This window comes from Cynocephalus volans, chromosome 12, assembly GCF_027409185.1.
Source record: "Cynocephalus volans isolate mCynVol1 chromosome 12, mCynVol1.pri, whole genome shotgun sequence".
NCBI classification, from domain to species: domain Eukaryota; kingdom Metazoa; phylum Chordata; class Mammalia; order Dermoptera; family Cynocephalidae; genus Cynocephalus; species Cynocephalus volans.
The window spans coordinates 81,657,035-81,676,871 of NC_084471.1; the positions used below are offsets into that span (position 1 = coordinate 81,657,035).

Below are 19,837 nucleotides of genomic sequence, written 5' to 3' on the forward strand. Positions count from 1 at the left end.
GTAGAGGGGTCTGTCTAAAGCAGACTGCCCAACTGAACTTTCTGTGGTGATAGAAAGTTTCTGTATCTGTGCTACTTAAGGTAGCCATGTGAGTAGTTCAAACATGGCTTGTGTGACCAAGGAATTAAGATTTATTTTATTTTAGTTCAAATTTAAATTTTGAAAGCAACCGGTGGACAGGCCGGGTCTAAAGTCTGGGTATATCTTTCTTTTATAATATTTTGAAATAATTATGCACTCATAAGAAATTACAAAAATAGTACAGAGAGGTCCAGTGTACATTCACCCAGTTTCCTCCAATGATTACATCTCATATAACTATAGTACCTTAACAAAACCAAGATGTCAACTCTGGCTTGTTTGGTTCTATACCACTTTTTTTTTTTTTTTAAAGATGACTGGTAAGGGGATCTTAACCCTTGACTTGGTGTTGTTAGCACCATGCTCACCCAGTGAGCGAACCGGCCATCCCTATACGGGATCCGAACCCGTGGCCTTGGTGTTATCAGCACCACTCTCTCCCGAGTGAGCCATGGGCCGGCCCGGTTCTATACCACTTTATCGCTTGTATAGATTTGTGTAACTACCACCACAATCAAGATGCAGAACGATCCCTTCCCACAAAGAGCTCCCTCATGCTACCCCTTTAGTCATACCCAGCATCCTTCTCCTGCTGCATAGAATTCCATTACGTGGAGGTACCACAGTCAGTTCAGCCATTCATGTTTTAAAGAACATTTGGTTGTTCACAGTTTTTGCTATCACAACTTGGTATGAACATTCATGCACAGGTTTTTGTGTGGCTCTAACTTTTAATATCTCTGGGATAAATGCCCAAAGTACAACTACTAAGTACAATGATAAATGTCCACATGTGCTTATTCTCATTTGTCATATGTATATCTTTTGTGGTGAAATGTGTCTTTATGTTGTTTGCCTGTTTTCTATTTTTTTTTTTTTTTTACCGTTGAGTTTTGAGATTTCTTTATGTCTTCTAGATAGAATTCTTTGTCAAATGTCAAATATAGGGTTTCCAATTTTTTTTTCCTGTTTATACCTTGTCTTTTCCCCTTTTCAGTCTTTTACAAAGTGAAAGTTTTTAATTTTGACATAAAATTAAACATCAGTTTTTTTCTTTTATGAACTTTTCGCTAAGCCATAAGTTCTGAAGGTTTGCTCCTTTGTCTTCTTTTAAAAGTTTTATGTTGGGCCGAGCCCGTGGCGCACTTGGTAGAGTGCTGCGCTGGCAGCGCGGCGACGCTCCCGCCGCGGGTTCGGATCCTATATAGGACTGACCGCTGCACTCACTGGCTGAGTGCCGGTCACGAAAAAACGACAAAAAAAAAATAAAAATAAAATAAAAAATTAAAAAATTAAAAAAATAAAAGTTTTATGTTTACATTTAAATCAATGATCCATTTTGAGCTAATTTTTATATAAGGCCTGAGGTTTAGGTTGAGGTCCATTTTTTTGTCCATGGGTATACAACTGTCTTACAACCATCCGTTGAAAATACCGCCCTTTGTTAATTGTAATACTATAATACTTTTGCACCTTTGTCAAAGATCCACTGTACTTGTGTGTGGCTGTGTCTGGATTCTATATTCTCTTTCTTTGTGTCTATCTCTCTCCTAATAACAGTCTGGATGACTAACTACATAATAGTAGTAAAATACGGTAGACGGATTTCTCCTTCCTTACTCTTCTTTTTCAAAACTGTCAGCTGTTCTAGTTACTTGCCTTTCCATGTAAACTTTAGAATAATCTTATCTATAGCTAAAAAAATCTTGCCAGAATTTTTATAGCAATTACGTTAAACCTATATATCGATTTAGCAGAATTAACATATTTATTATACTGAGTCTTCTAATCCATGAGTAAAATATGTCTATTTAGATTTTTTGTTTTTTTATCAGCACTCGGTAGTTTTTATGGGTATATAATTTTTTAAAAGTAATTTGAATGATGAACTAGAAATAGCTTGTAAATGCTACCAAAATAAAAAGTGATATTCCAAACAAATTTTGGAAGTCAAAAGTAAAAAAAAAAAATCAAGAAAAACACAAATATACCCATTTGGGGTAAATAAGCAGAATATGTTGAAAGACAGGCTTTACACAATTTATGAGGAAATGAAATAGGGCACAAGGAATTTTGTCATTAAAATAGTATACAGGGCAGATGGAGTATAAAGAAAGACAGAGGAAGTATTTACATGCATACTATTTTCCCCCTTTTCTGAATTACTTTACTTATTCTATGTATCAAGCCTATCCATTAACATGTGCAATAATTGTGCAAATAGATACTTGCAAGATGAAAGCTCTAAATTACATAATTTCAAAAATCCCTTCCAACTATATTATTTCATGAATTATATTTTTGAAGAGTTAGTGGTAGAAAATAATGCTTTATAAATTTTGCTGCTTAGATATCTACAGAGAGGTCAAGTGGAAAAAATAATTTTGTTTAATGATAAATATATGTAACTATTTGAACAATTTACTAAAGCTATGAGAGTCAGATGTATGAGAAAAATCTTTAGAAGATTAATATTATGTAGCGCAGAAATGAGAATTTTGTGAAAATATCTGGAAGGTAATCAGAAAGTTATATACCCACCCAAGGGAAATAACAGATAATTTTAAATTATATATAACAATACACTGTTAAGAGGAATTTAAAACAGTAAGAACACAGTAGGGGGTACATACCCTGAAATAAGGTCCTATTAACGATGACTAAGTGTACTTATAAAGGCCAGAGAACAGAGACCCCCTAATATTCTACAAGTGTATCATCTGAGCCTTCAGAAAACCATGCCCAGCTTTCAAATCTGACTATGAAAGACGAACAGGGAGACTGGAGACCAATGAGCAAATAACAGGAACCATTTCCTTCTCACCTCTGTGTCTCCTAGAATGCATTTTTGTTCACACACAATAACTGTTTGATGGATTAATGAGTGCCTAGCATATCCCAAAGCAAATGGAATTATAATTTGCAGAGACACAAAAGGAGATCATTTCTGAAAACCAAAGGCGTGGGCATTATTTTTGAAAGTGTTGGTAATGATGTCGTGCCAGGGAAAGTTTGACACTGGGAAAGTATCAAGAAGAAGCCAGAAGGATTCCTCATACAGAATCACATATACACGTTCCATAATCATCGTTGCCTCATCCACACTACCCATAATCTCATCCCTAAGCATGTCACTCCACTTGGCAGGGTATGAGATAGAAAAGAAAAATATAAATAGAAGAACCAAGGAGAGAGATGAAGAGAAAAAGGTGGAAGGAGGAAACACATTATCCATTCCACACCTGACAACTACCCAGGTTTGGGAGAGTAAAACTAAAGGAAACCAGTGTTGCCCCAAACTTTTTTTTTTTTGGCAGCTGGCCAGTACACAGATCCAAACTGTTGACCTTGGAGTTACAACACCATGCTCTAACCAACTGAGCTAACCAACCAGCCCTGCCCCAAACATTTTTACAACCAATCAAATTGAAGAAAAAATATTCAAGTTATGTCAATACTTAACAACTTATTGGTGTTATCAAGAAAATGCATAACCAAAACCAAAACTATTAAATCAAAATTACAACAATAATAAGCTAAGAATGGAACTGAAGGTCAAAGATTTAATACCAGTCGAAGTCTATGAATTTTAAAACTACAAGATGGATATAAACTCTGTTGAATCGCTATTGTAATAGAGCAGTAATTTCATTTAAAAAAAAAAATAGAACTCTAAATTGGATAGGGGGAAATTTACTAACCTAAATGCTTAACAAATTCAGGAAGCCACTTACTATCCTGTACAAGCAAACCTAACAGATGGCTCGGATGAATGAGCAAAAGCAGAGGCAACGTCTGCCATCTGTGGCATCCTCTCCTACCAGTCTAGAAACAGCTGCACACAAAAGTTCCAAGTGATGGAAAGCCCAGGGATTCTTTCATCTCGGTATTCACTCTCTTGCTTTACCACAATCATCTCTACAATGCATTCAGATTCTGCTTTTCATTATTTACAACTCTTAAAACAGCATTTAGTCACTATTTTGAGAAGGGAAGGCTGTGGAAGATGAAATATTTCTCTACATTTAATAGTATTGTGTATATGGCAACTTTTATTAAAAATTAAAAATTCAGTCCTAAAATCAAATAAGATGTATCAATGCATACACACTTCCCTGACATATACAAATCCTGATACAACCAAAGATGCTGGAAGGTATTATTCTGTTTATGAGGAAGCTTAAAATTTAATTCTACAAAAAAACAACTTCTGTTCATCGGTGAAATATAACATTTAAAATTTCTATAAACAAATATCAAGAGAGGCTCTTTATATGTAAAGGTTTTCTTTAAACTCTTTCCAGATCTTAAAACCTTTCTTCAAGTAATAAATGACTTTCTACCAACTCATAACCTTAAGTCAAAAGTATCTTTTCAGGACAATTGAAAAGAGACTTACGGACTGTAGTGGATATTGACAGCCACAAATTCTCTGTCACTACCCACACCAAGAAGTGGAGTTTATTTCTTGACCTCCTTGAATTTGAGCTGGGTCAACAGAAAAGAGCAGAAACATCATTGTGCCAATTCTGAGCTTAATCTTTAAGAGGCCTGACAACTTCTACTTCCTACTTTTTGGAGTCCCCTGCCATGGTGTGAGAAATCCAAGCAAACATATACAGCAGAAAGGCCTACCTGGAAGATAATCAAAGCCTCATCTGACAACCCCAGCCAAAGTCCCAGCCAACAGTCAGCACCCAGTTGCCAGTCATATTAGTGAGGTATCATGGAAATAAATCTATAAACCCCAATCAAGCCACCAGTGTTGAACTGTCCTCACCAAACTCTGGCCTAATTGCAAAATCATGAGAAAGAGAATGTTATTTAAGCCACTAAATTTTGGGGTAATTTGTTATGCAGCAATAGATAACCAAAATAAAATTTTGTACCAGAAGTGGGGGCTCTGCTGTAACAAAAACCCAAAACATACAATGCCTTTGGGTCCAGGTGGTAGAAAAAAGCTGTAAGAATCTTGAGGAGACTGTTGGTAAAGATTTGAAAAACAGTGTAGAAATGTTATTTGGTGGCTAAAGAAATGGGGACCTAAGAATAATTAGCAAACTCATTTCATGTGGTAATGTAGAAGATACAAAGGGTACCTAATGAACTCATGGCTCTGACTAAGGAGAATTCCAGGAAGAGTGTCGCAAGTCCCAAATGGCTTGTTTTAGCTGCCTACAATAAAATACAGGAATGGTGTGATTAACTAAAAAAGAAACTGTTTGGTTCCTTTTAAAGCAGAATTAAGAGGAAATATAAAGGAGCTGGACTTGATGGGTTCAAAAATAAAACTATTCCTCATTTCGGCATCTTAGCAAAAGACGCTCAAAGCAAAAAACAGCCTCAGGGCAAAGATCAAATCCTTTGTTACCAGTAAAATGCAGCTTCAAGGACCTGGTTATTAAGACCCTTTTTTGAGACCTTATGAAGATTTTAGGTGGTGGCTCATAGATTCAGACCAGTCAAAACTTTGCATGCAGTAGGCTCAGCTGGGAAGTTTATTAAAACCCAGACTGCTGGGCCCGACCCTGATAGTTTCTGATTCAGCAGGTCCAGGGATGTGGTCTGACCGCTAGAGTGAGTTCCCAGGTGATACTAATGCTGCCGATACGGGCACCATGCAGTTTTGAATCAGAGCTAGACTAAAAGGCTTTGAAGAATTTTAAAGGTGTGTCTTAAGGAACATCTTAACCAGAGAGGAGAGCTTTGAAGACTCTTAAAGGTATTTTTCACACAACACCTTGACAAAAAGCAATCCAAGGTAAAGATAGCCCTGTTGGGACTGGGCGGGGGGTTAAGTCCTGGAGCCCAGAGGGCAGAGAGCCTGGAGTTGTGGTGTTCAAGGGCAGAAGGAGAAGACTGTCCCAACTCCAGAAGAGAAATGGAGAGGAAATCACCTTTTCTCTGCCACCTTTGTCTCTACCACCCTCGTCAATCAGGTGGTATGGCCCACATTGAGGGCAGATCTTCCCTGCTCAATTCATCAACCCACCTACTATTCTCCTCTGGAAACCCTCACAGATGCACCCAGAAGTAATACTTTACCAATTCTCTAGGTATTCCTGAAGCCAGCCAAGGTGACAACTGAAATCACACGTCACAGAGTTTAAGCAATCAATAGTGGCAAAAAGTGTTTCCATTTTCAGCAGAAAACAGTGAGCAGCTACACAGGTCATCAGGGAGGACCAGCCAAGGATGAGAGATCTCAGCATAAGGTGACACCTCTTGGTGCTTGCTAAGGCACACCAGGAGCCAGACAAACCTGAGGAAAGCCCTGTGGATCAGGTACATTCACAACAGAATTAGGAAGTCAGCAATGGATACACAGACACAAGATAATCTATGGAAATAGCCAAGGGAATCTTCCAGGCAGTCGGAAGGGGCAAGGTGGCAGGTCTTAAGAGGACAACCTGCAGAGATTTTTAACATCAGGAAGTACAACAAGAATTTGTAAAGCTCTCCTTTCTCTTGTACTGAGGCAGCTGCTGCCCTTCTGCTTGCTCCTTTGGATTTAAGGGGCCCTCACATGTCTGAAGCAGTCACCCCATCTTTTGGTCCATCCTATGGATGGCCAGGATGGCATACAGGAAGCTTAGAGGCTTTCTGTACCTCTAGAATAGGAACAGTAATAGTAACTCCCTCATACAATTGAAGAATTCTTCTAATTTTCACAGGACGATTCTTCAGAAAGTTCCAGACACATAGTAACTCAATATATAACACTTCTAACATATTACATTTGGTAAATTTGTTCAATGACAAGTGCATCTGCTATAAAAACAGTGACTTGCAAGGAAAAAAAGTGTTTTGAAATAAAAGGGTATAAACTCACCAGTCTATTAATAGGGAACTGTTTAAATACATTGTAGTACAGCTATAGAGTAAAATACTATGCCGTCTCAGAAAAAGATAGTAAATAAAATAAAGGAAGAGGATTTCGAAAGATTGATGTGCACCATTTCTACTAATATCTATAATGAAAAATGAACTTGAAAAAACCGAACAATTCTATTTTAAAGATAAGGATATATGCTTAGAAAAAAATCTGGTAGAAACCACCAGAGTAAATAAACACCACAATCTGGGTGAGAGCTTCACTTCTTATGTAATATATATACCAATAATTTTTTTAATAGGATGCTCACATGACTTTTATAATCAGAAAAACATTAATGTAAAGGCACATGGATCCTTCTTACAACACAGCATGCTTTTACCTGAATTTGTTCACACCGTTTTTCAGATTCATTCCTCTCTAGCACTCCAGCAGCTCAAGTCTGTTTTTAGAACAGTGTCAGAAGCTGCTACATGAGCTGTTTCCTGAATTGGGCAGCTATTTTTAATTAATGAACATTTTGCTGTAAGAGATCACCTCTTTTGCAAGTTAAACTAATACTCTCTAAAATAAAATGAAAAATCTAAGTTATAAAAAAGTATTTTACATTAAAAGACATTAGATGGTATTTTGTATTAAGCAATTTATTTCCACTCTTATATGGAGATAAATTAATCTCAGTTAAAAATTCCTCAAGGAACAGATCTAAACTCTATTTACTTAATTTCTCTTTAAAAATAATACAGCAGTCTTCACATAGTAGGCAAACATTTTACAGAGGGAAAGAGAGAGAAAAGAGAACACATACAGAAACAGAAGAAGATTTCTTTTAAATCAAATATTTGTTAAGCACCCGTGAGCAAACACTCCTACCCCTTTTTAGAAGTGGTAAATTAGAAGACGTAAAACTGCACTTGCACCACCATTAGCAACACAACCAGCCTTCACTTTATTAGATCCTCCCAACGTTTATCTGAGATAACATCGATGATAGCTGCTACGTAAACTTCAATTAACTTCATCTATCCAATTCCGCCACAAGGAAGTCCTCTAATGGGCAGCCACAGTGAGAGGTGGAGAACTCTTCAACGGTGAGGAAGGTGAGGGAGTCGGGGACCTCAGGCCCCACCAAGCCACTCTCCCCTACAATGAAGACAGGAGTTTCCTGCAGAGCTGTGAGGAGATTCTAAGAAGGCCCCCAAAACACACTGTGTATAGTAACACGCATCCCAGGCACAAAAAGAAAAAAGAGTTTATTGTTCTCTGGCCAAACTGTAATCCCTGCAACAGGTGACCATCCACACAATTATACTGAACTCTACCCACACCCTCTTCGCACACCACTCCCCGAAATTCCTTGCATTTGTAATTGCTTCACAATATTTAAAGTGCCTTCTACTCATTTATTTGATCCAAATAGTTTTTAGGATTTCTACCTAATAAAATACACTTTGCTAAAAATGCTGAGCTTTGAGAGAAGTTCTGTGGGGTGGGATGATGAGAGCTGATATCCTCTAAGGAGGCCTTGCCTGTAGCACACTGTGGGGGGTGGGAGGGGAGGATTAATTTTATGTTTAGTTGGCGGGTGTCTGGGTTAGATTAACATTAAATCAGGGAAGTTTGAGTAAAGTACATTGCCCTCCGTAATGTGGGTGGGCCTCATCTAATCAGGTAAAGGCCTGAATAGAACAAAAAGACCAGCCTCCCAAGCAGGAGGCCTTTGGACTTCATGTGCATTATCTGCTCTCCTGGGTTCTGAGTCTGCCAGCACACACTGCAGATTCGGACTTGCCAGCTTCCATGATTCCACGAGCTGATTCCTTGTAATAAATCTCTTTACACACATGCACACCTAATTAGTTCTGTTTCTATGGAGAATTCTAATACAGGGGGGTTTCTCCCTTGGGAAGTCATAGCCCAGCTACCAGCAGTTTTATTAAGTCACTCAATGAGGCACAAATGGCCTCTCCTGCCTAGGATGTGCCTAACCTTTCTTCCTATCGTGATGCTCTCAAGCAAACCACGCTGTTTGGGAATGCATGACTATCACTGGAATGGATGTAGCTAGGGACACCTTATTATCCCTTACTTATTAGATTCTCTGAGTTTTAAAAAAAAAAAAAAAAAAAAAACCATAAACAGCCAAGTGCTTCTCCTTGTACTCTTACTCAGCAACAATCATCAGCAGAGAAAACTGACTTCTGGAACAAAATGTGGGGCATTTCTCCCCAACAGCCATCACACAAGCAATTCTACAGCAGACACCAGTTTGGTGTCCTCCAATTCAATTCCAACGCTATCTGCCTGGAGGTAGACTCAGATCCTGCAGGTTGAGGACTCAGTCTCCAAGACTGCCCCTTCCTACTTCTGATGGCAATCGCAAGTTATGGGTTGTTTCACCTGCGCTTCTGACTGGCTGGCTGGCTATAAATCAGGGCTCCCATGACCCCTCCTTGGGTTTGATTGCTAAGTGTCTCACGGAACTCAGGGAAACACTTACTTACATCTACTGGTTTATTACAAAGAATACAGATGAGGAGATGCACAGGTCAGTAAGGGGATCCGAACCCTTGACCTTGGTGTTATCAGCACCAGGCTCTCCCAAGTGAGCTAACCAACCAGCCCCCTCCACACATTCAGCCATCTGGAAGCTCCCTGTACCCTGTCATCTTGGGTCTTTTATGAAGACTTCATTGGACAGACACAACTGATAACGATGTACAAATGTGACTAGACAAAAAGGGAATGACCTAATGCTAACACACTGGGCAGGGAAACCCAGCGAGGCCCATTTGTTCAGATTCCTCTTGGCCTCTCTGTGCAGCATTTCTTCTCCCAGCAGGACCCTTTCTTGAATCAGAGTCTTAGGTCCTACTGATCTGATAAGGTAGGTCAGAGAGAATTTCTTTTTTGGCAGCTGGCTGGTATAGGGATCAAACCCTGGACCTTGGTGTTATTGGCACCACACTCTAACCAACTGAGCTAACAGGCCAGCCTCCAGAGGGTTTCTTTATGGCCAGCTCCAAGACAGAAGAGTGGGGGAAAGTTAGAACAAACCAGGAACCGTGGACAAAAACCAAAATATCCCTATCATAGTATCACAGATTCCTAAGAAGAGAAATGCAACCTGAAAGCAATTCATATTCTTCTCTTAAAGCTTAAAAACACAAATATAAAACCCCATAAAATTAGTTAGATAAGCCTCAGCAATGATCTGTTGAGGTCACTGTGGAAACAAGAGGGAAACAAGAAGGGAGGTAAAGACAATGGACAGTGGTAGAAAGTAGAAGGCACCTGGTTTGGTGCATCGTGCAATAACGTTCCACTATGGATGACTGAATTATTCATGCTTACCCCCAAATGCCTCAATGTTCCAAATATTAACCTAAATAGTTATGGAACTTCTCTCTCTAGTTATCGCCCCCTTCGCCAAACATTCTGGCTACGCAAACGGCCCCTCCTGGTGAGGCTTCATCCCAGCTTCCCCGGCCATGCAGCCCCACCTCACCTGCCGCTCCACCTGTCCCGCCGTCCTGTGCAGCAGCACCACGGGCCGCTGCCATCCTCGTCCTCAGTGTGGACATAGTGCTGCCCCTCTGAGTTCTGTCTCTGGCCCCTCCCACTCACCGGTCCATGGGTGGCAATTCACATACTTGGAATCATTCATTTTCCTCTCACTAAGATAACACTTTGAAGAATTCCCTGTATGTAAATATTTTTTAAATATATTTTCTAACATTTTCTATCTTCTTTAATCCCATTTCCTCGTGTTTCCACAAGGGATGCTACCCTACAGTCACTTCTCTTCCCTGGCCTTAATCCCTAGCACGAATTGAAGTTTTAGGTAGAACAGATACTACCGTTATTCACAATTTAGGATGAGGAAACAGAGGCCAAAAGAGACGAAGTGAATACTCAGACCGTAAAGTAATGATGAAAACTACCATTGGGATGCCTTTTCTAGTAACTCTTAGTTTAACATAGGTTATATAGGGAGGCAGTATAACAGTTAATAAAAGCATGGGATGTCAAATCAGATTGCACTTGCTCCACCACTTAGAAACCATGACCCTCAGTATTAAGTTAAACTCTCTGTGCCCTGGTTTCCTCATCTGTAAAAACTGGAAAAGCAGTAGTATCTAATTCATTGGGGTTTCACAAGATTGTATGAGATAAAATGATAAAACACTTTGAACACTACCTGGTATATAGGAAGCTCTCAATAAACTTTATCCATTCCTATCCTTCTATTATTATTTAATCAGCCTTTGAATGATCATGTAATATAAATGCCCTACTAGCATCTGCCCTTTTTCTTTAACCTCTTACAGAATCATAATTTCAGCTGGATGAGGCTATTACACTCAAAAACCATGACTAATCCAGTGTTTATATATATAGATAGATAGATAGATCGTTTAGATAGATAGATAGATAGATAGATCATATATATAGATAGATAGATAGATAGATAGATAGATAGATAGATAGATAGATAGATAGATAGATAGATAGATCATGCTTCATTGGGTCACATGCAAATAAGTGCTTAGCAAAACTTAAAAGAAACTTGTTACCAAAAGGAAATCAGAACTTAAAGAATATTTCTACTGTTGTTGAGTTGGCTACTAATTGGCTGTGTGAAATAAGTGTCTTATGAGTGCAGAACTTTACTGAATTTTTCCTTCATGGGATCACTTTATGCAACACCAACAAAACGGTCTTTGCATGGCTACATTCTAAACCCAAGTAGCGAATACACTGTGCGGCCCGCTTCCTCTGCCATCTTTGGCCTCCAGTCTTTACCTTCAACATTCAATTATTCTGCCCACATGACTAATGCTTCTGGCAAAGAAATGGACAGATGGTCAGACGGCCTGAGGTCTTATTTCAATTCCCACACAACATTTTCAGACCTCAGTGATAGCAACAAAGATACCACCTGCCTCCCCCACCCGCCCTAAGGTTTTCAGAACAAAAACAGTAATAACAAAGACAGATCATAAAAGAGGGACATTTACACAGGCTTCCAGGTTTGCGACATGGAGAAAGAAAACATTTGTGGAGACCGTATCAATGTTCCTCCAAATGAAGGCACCTTAGATACCTGAAGTGCAAAGTCAAGAAGAATGGGTTATTTACCTTTAAACAATGACACTCGAATGATACTTTCTTGTGCTGTCCTCTTTAAAATATTTTTTCCCCAAAGAGTTAATATTAATCCACAGCAAAGGTTACTCTTGACACTGACATTCTTAATTACAAAGTAAGGCAGGTTTTGTTTCAAGTAAGAAGGCAAACCTGGGTTGAAGCTTTACTCTTTCCTACTAGCCAGGTGACTTAGAACAAGCTATCAAAGCTCTTGGGTTTTTTACTTGTTTTTCAGGAGTCTTGGTGGTTTTGAATGAAGAAGACAAGTCTATCCTCTCTCCCACAGAGATGGGTACGAGGAGCAAATGAGATCATAAGCACCAAATTATGAACAAGATGGCACCAAGTCAACACTGTCTGCCCTCTTCAGTCAGCATCTGGGACAGCAGTCTAAGCTTCAGTCAAGAGTTCACACTAGAGTTTCTAAAGGTGTCTCAAGTGCGTTCTCTAAGTGAGGTGAGTTAACACAAGCCCAATGATCCAAGAGTTGCAAGAAATTAGGTCGAAATCTCCCCACAAAAGAAATACAGGGTGAGTAAAAGTTTCAGCAAAAGCGTTGGCTGTGATTCACAGTGCTTATGTTGCGTTTTCTTTCCGTTCTCACTGCCTTATACATAGGCATGGCACAAGTAAGGGTGCAGTGAGCTGACGCAAACTTCAATGCCCTCAAAGCGCTATTTGAAGCACCAAGGTCTAAGATTCAACCTTACATATTTCAAGAGGTATAACTTTCTCATTTTGAATTTGGCCCTTAGATGCTGCCAACCTGAACGGTCTTCAGTCAAGATAGAAAAATAAACCAAAAAAAAAAAAAGAGAGAGAGAGAGAGAGAAAGCAAGCAATCTCTTATTATCTTTTTCTCTAAGGCAGAAGGTTTTTCAAACTATGGTCTCATCCCATTAGTGGATGTGATTTTAAAATATCAGTTTATAAGCACACAGAAAGGATAGACTTTATTTCAGATACACATTCACACATATGCACACACCCAGTGTTGTACCGGGCTGTGGTCAGAAAGTTTGAAAGCCACTGCTCTAAAGTATACTTACTGACTGCTGTCCTGAAAATAAATGGAAAAGCATTATATAGCTAGTTTCCACGGTAACAGGACTTTTTAAAAGTCCATTGCTGTGACAAAGAAAAGGAAGACAGTTAAAAAGTCTGGACCGTTGAGAAGAAAGTTTTTTCTCCCACTTCAGCACTTTGGCTCCAACTGATCACTAATAAACCCAGATCACTAATGTATTTTCAAGACAAGAGACAAACATTCTGAAAATAACCATTAGGAAGAAGGAAGGCGCAGAGGGTAAAACATTTATTAATTCCAGGTATGGTGGTAACTTATATGCCAGGTACATGCATAGGCTTCGTCCCTTAATATTCATACTCCAATGTGGTAGGTGCTATGACTTTATCCTTTTGCATTTTAAGTGATAACCTAATTAAGGTCATTTACTTATAAACACAGAGCTGGCAAATATGGTCATTAGCACTTGTTGACCAGTAGTGTCTGGTTTTGGCTGTATATGGTCTATATTCAGAATTATGGGTAACCAGAAGGTGGAATCTAGACTATCTTCCAGTCTCTCAACTTTTTTCCATAAATAGATTACACCTAAAACAACAGCTTAATTGGCACAGAACTGGAAGGCAGCTATGCTCACCACTATACCACCAACGCCTACCTTAATTGGCACAGAACTGGAACTCAAAGAGCAAGATCAGCCAGTAATTAGTTGTGAGATCCCAGGAAAGTCAACTTCTATGGACCTCTATTTGTACACCTAAAAAATAAGGATATAACAGTGCCCTGCTTTATCGATGGCAGAGCTTTGCAGTTTCCAACAGCTAAGATTTTATGATTCATGCCTTTTATATGACACAGCCTAAGTAATACATTTCATCAGCAGGGGTAGAATTAAAAACAAGCGGCACAGAAATACACTCCAGGGCATAAATTCTTTCACTGTGGCACCCTGACTGGCCACACTCAACCTCTCATCCCTGAAGGGAGAGCTGACCAGGCTCCCTGATCATACAGGTCTGCCTAGAATTCTTGCCTCTCTCTTGCCACCTAGTGGCAGCAGGATTCACATGACTGTGGATCAAATGTCCTGTCCTTGAGTTCAAGTGGCAGAAAGTAGGAGCCATTCATTTCCTGAGCCAACAAAGTTCTTTCTTTCCACAGCCACCAGGCAGGAGCCAAGAGACTAGAACCCTCACCCTGGAGTCCATCCTTAGGATACGTCCTTCCTCCCAAAGCTTGTCTTCGTGAAGAGAAGCTTCATTTCCAGGAGCCGTCAATTGAGAAACCACTGTAATTGCTAACAATTTTTTAAATGATAAAATAGAACATAGACAGATGGGACTTTAAAGAGACTTAAAGATGCATGCAAGTAGATCTCTCCTTTGACTTTATATGACTCAAGGTCATGGGGCTGTATAACTGGGGGTGGGGGGAGGTTTGGAAATGCAGGGGCATTCATGACCTAGGACATATGAATGACACCCCACATAGACGTGCAACACCAGGAACCTGGTCACACTCATTTCTACTTAAAGTATCTCTGAGTTTGCTGTCCAAAACCTGTCAGAACTCCCCCTTACTGTTTGCTTGGAGTCAGAAGCCTCTGGGTCTTATGCAAAGCTGAGTTCCAGAAATGCTTGCTTACTTATAGAAATACCAATTTAAAAAAAAAAAAAAAAAACCTTCAAACAAACATTTAACAACCCTTGTTATTAAGAAAGTATCAGATTGACTCCCTAGCTTTCGAAAGCTTTCTGTTGGCTCCCACTCACATTCAAAATAGAAAAGCTCTCAGTGAGTAGTCCCCTCATGGTTAGCCAAAACAGGGACAAAAGAGCAGTTATGTAACCCATTTCAAGTTGCTCCTTCTCCCAAAGAGGGGAAACACTGCAGCTAACTCCCTTTACATCTTTTTATTTTTAATTAATTGCTTCATTGAGAGGCAGAAAAATTCAGAAAGAGAAAGAGAGATGGCAATCTACACTTGATTAAACACCTACTCCGTGATAGATGCTGAGCTAGGCTTTACATATATATGCAGGCCTTATATTTATATATGTAGATCATCTCTTATATATACATGTAGGTCATCTCTTTCAGGAAAAATTTAAGCAACAATACCAGACTCAGAGATCATGGTATGGAATCCCCACTTTGACAGTTATTAGAAGTACAACCTTGGAGAGCCTGTTACTTAAGTTCTCTGAAGCCGTTTCCTCCAGTGTGAAAATGGGGGTAACACATTCTATGATGTTTACTAAACAGCCAAGCACAGTGGCCAGCCAATGTTGCTTGCATTCTCCTTTACTGTCACCTGCTTCTACTTTCCTGCAACAATGGGGGAGGGAGTGAGCAGCTAAGTGGGCTCCCAAGCATTTTTGCACTTATTAACTGCCTCCAGTCACAATATTTGGAAACCTATTTGGACAACAATTAAGATTAGCTTTAAATAAAAGTATATAAGGGCTTCCTCATAGATGAAAAAGAAATAGGAGAAAGCAAATGCTAGTGCACTGTAGGGTAGCAATGTTGCAAAAGGTGAATAAACCCTGGAGAGAATGTAGAAATAAATGATTCTAACAAAAGTTAACAGCCTTGAACCGGGAAAGAGAGAGTCAAATATAGAGGATAATAGAATAATACCAATTAATTATTGAGCACTTAACTGTGAACCCAACATTGGGTTACAAGTTTTGCAGGTACCATTGTGTTTAACACGCACCAGAAAAGGCAAACAACGGCATAAGTGGTGATGGCATTTAAGGCTGCCACAGAGAGAAAGGAAAAGTAATTTTTCTACCAACTTTCCTATCATGGATATGCAGGGTTTACTTGTTATAAACCACCTGATATTATACAGAAACCAAACTAAATCTATAACTAAAAAGGTCACAGTTAGAACCTTTTCAAAGACGAAAAGAAGGGACAGTAGTCACAAAGCAAAGGGCATAAACTGTGGAAACAGAGGCACAGCATATATTTCCATTTTTAAAATGCACAACATTCTTGAAATTCCCCAGGAAGGTCTGTTTGCTTTACAGAATTCTCAGTGCTTTGTGCAAATATGTGGACTCAAATTCCATTTCTGCTAAATTCACAGCAGATAAATAAACTACCTGGCAAAAAGAAGTCAAAAGAAGTAGAGAAACAGATGAATAAATGGGACTGTTGCTACTAAGCTAATCATAAGCACTGTGGCTTTTTTCTTCAACTTGTGAGCTTCTAAGACTGAAGAAATCATTTGAAAGCTTTTGTGACTAGCCTGAAGAGATCATAAATTATAAAGGGCCATAAAAATCTGAAAAGGACAAAAAATAAAATTAGTAAATTTTGTATTTATACCAGTTTTAATTGCTTGAATTGTTATTATGGTTTTTTCCACATACTCCTAAATCAAAACATGATAATTTCCCAAAGGAAAAATATTTTTTTTCTAACTGAATACTCTGTTATCATATACAAACTTAGAAGAATCACTGTTACCTTTGCACACGATGAATAAGTTACAGACTCCAGACAGGAACAAATAACACACATCATATATGTATTAGATGTCTCGGGTAGGGTTAATATAAATAAAAACTTATAAAAAATTTAACTATTAATCTACTAGAGAAAATCAATTACTTATATTCTTTATCTCAACTAATGGCATTTTCAAATGCCCCATTAATTTGCTACATACAATATATTCAATGCAAACAATAAGAAAGAGCTAGGATAAGAGACTTAGGCTGAAAAATTGAATCTGCAATACAGTAATTATAATCTTGGGCTGGTTATTACACTTCTCTCAGCCTCAGTTTGCCAACTATAAAATAACAGGATTACTGTTAACATTATATCACATAACATATGCAAAGGAAACTACTTAATCAATGGCACCTACTAGAATCTAAATAGATCCCCACATGACCAACCCCTCTTTTCTTAGTTTTCAGCATCTTTCTCTAAACCAGTCTCAAATTTTTTTCAACATGCAACCCATCGAAATTTTTGCACTCCAGGATATGTACATTTATGAATTCTAGACATGTACTACTATACTAATATATTATAAAATACACAAAAATAGAATGATATGAAGATAAAATGAAAAGGCAGTTTTAAAGACTGGCTTCATGATATTAGTTAATATCTCAAGGCAATATAAAACTTAAGGGAAAGTTCATATTTAACAACAGTGGATGTTAAGTTCAGACTTCAAAAAATCTTTGTGATAATTCTGATTTTATTTTTTGGCCATTTGATTGTCCTGTCCGGTTTGACAATCATTGCTTTTGCCTCGTGTGACTCAGAGATGCTAGAAGGGTAGGCCCAACCAATTCACTTGTTACCTTATATTGTCAGCCTTTTCTTCAAACTGTGTGGTTTCTTTAAGAGAGTATTTTTATGCTCACATATTTTCTGAGAGTTTAAATCTAGACAACGTAAATTCACTAAACCAAGCACATGTGAACTGCAATGTTTAACAATATGTTAAAATCAAAGGATGAAAAAGCACTGCTGTCTCCTCGGAGCTGTGGAATTTTCACTCTCTTTCAGGAAGCCTTACCTACCCCATGGGATATGACAATGTGACGTTCAGACTAGGAAGTTACCATAAACACATATAAAAGTGTTAGTAAGACTTAAGTTTCCAACATATATAATAAATGTTGGTATGGCTTTTTTTTTTAAAGAATAAATAGAAGTTCTAATATTTTCTCCCAACACCTGAACTGTCTTACCCACCCAGTGTGCACATGCCCCACACCCTACTTGGCCTTAAACTCAAAACAGCCTCTCCTCTCCTCCAGTCTACCTTCTGCATCGCTTACAACTGTTACCTTTCTAAATTATAATCATTTTGTCATAATATTCCCTACAGAGTAAATATAAACTCTTCAGCACTACATAAAAAAAAATCTAGCTCCAAACTCATATATATGCAGCTTATCTCTTACTAATGCCCACTCTATGCCTTGTTCTGGAGCCCCACCAAATTGCTAGATGTTTTCCACACATGATCTTTCATACCTACATTCCATTCAGCAAGCATTTATTAGCTTCCTATTACAGACCAAGCATAGGGGAAAATAAGTAAGACCTGGTCCTTGCCCTTCAAGGCTCAATCTCCCAAAACAATAATTATCAAGTAAATAAAACTATAGCATAATGTGGGAAGTGTAAGAACCCAAATGCCCCAAGGGATCACACCCTGATCACATAAGCCCTTCTCGGCCGCACCCCATCATGGCGCTGGTTGCCCTTCTCTTCCGCATTCTCCTTCCCGCCCGCGCAAATCGCACGCCAATCAGCTCCCCCCCAAGCCCCATGCGGTATGCTAAATAGGGATTGTAGGGCCGGCCCGGCCCGTGGCTCACTCGGTAGAGTGCGGTGCTGATAACACCAAGGCCACGGGTTCGGATCCTATATAGGGATGGCCGGTTCGCTCACTGGCTGAGCGTGGTGCTGACAACACCAAGCCAAGGGTTGAGATCCCCTTACAGGTCATCTTTTTAAAAAAAAAAAAAAAAAAAAAAGGAAAAAATAAATAAATAAATAGGGATTGTATTTTAAACCAATCAGCTTTCCCTTAAAACCCTATATATATGTGTGTGCTGCCTAATAAAAAGAGCTCTCTCCCGTGGATCGTCAACTGGTGTCAACTTGTCCTTTCAGGAAGTACTCTAATGGAGATTTACACAACATATTAAGAAAGACTGGGGTGAGGGAAGGTTTCTTAGCTCTTTGTATCATGAAGGTCCTATTCTCTTCACCCAGAATATACTTACCTCCTTAGTCATGGTTTGACACCCTCTTACTGATCCTTCAGAAATCCAGTTCAAACTTTGTCATTTCTACTTCATAAACTGCTCTGGAAAGACTTAGTTGCTTCTCCCCAGAGGCTTTTATATCACTTTATACGTATTGTCACAACACTTGCTGCTATTTCACAGTGTCATTTTCAATACAAATTTTGTACAAAGGTAAATCTTCAAATGTTGAACAGGAAGAGTTGAGAAAAATTGCAAAATAATTATTCCACCTAATGCCAACTATCAAATTTTTAAAGTTAAGATTAATCATTCAAGAAACATAGCTACTCCTTCAAACATTTAATAGAAGTAAAATATATGTAAAGAAAAGTGTACATGCTCAATGAATTTTCACACACTGAACACACTCCAGTAATCCACGCCCATCCTTAGGCCTTTATAAGCCCCAGCAATTATCTAACCATCGGTATTCAGACAATATGAGAGTAATAATCTAGTTTTTAACCACTGGAGCTTTTTTCTTTTAAGTAATACCAAATTGAGAACTCAAAGAACTAAAAGTTATGGCAGGAAAATATTTTGTAAATAAATAAAACACTTTAAATTGAGATAGCTGCATAATAGATTTTTTTGTTTCTCATGTTGACCTGATAGTGTAAATTATTTTAAAACAAATACCTATTTTTAATTACTTTTAGATTTTAAATGCATTTGCTTTCTTTTTCAAATCTTTATTTTTAAAGAAGATAAATCCAAATGCAAATGCATCTTTAAGTGATTTAAGTTTATGTTTTACAATCCTTATATATAAGCAATAGTCAAACATACCCAAATGACCACAATTTACCAACCAAATCCAAATAAGTATCTGCTGGCTCAACTCTTCCTACTGTTTAAATCCTTGAAAATGTTAATTTTAATAAGTTGGTTACTCAAGAGATTTCTGAAGATATCATCAGTCCTATTAATAATTTCCCTCCT

The 19,837-nt window shown here is 38.4% G+C and overlaps 1 protein-coding gene across 1 annotated transcript in view; it reads right to left on the reverse strand.

Moving 5' to 3' along the window:
* Window positions 1-19,837, reverse strand: part of FGD4 (FYVE, RhoGEF and PH domain containing 4) — a 188,867-nt gene that overhangs the window by 126,411 nt on the left and 42,619 nt on the right. The window lies entirely within an intron of this gene.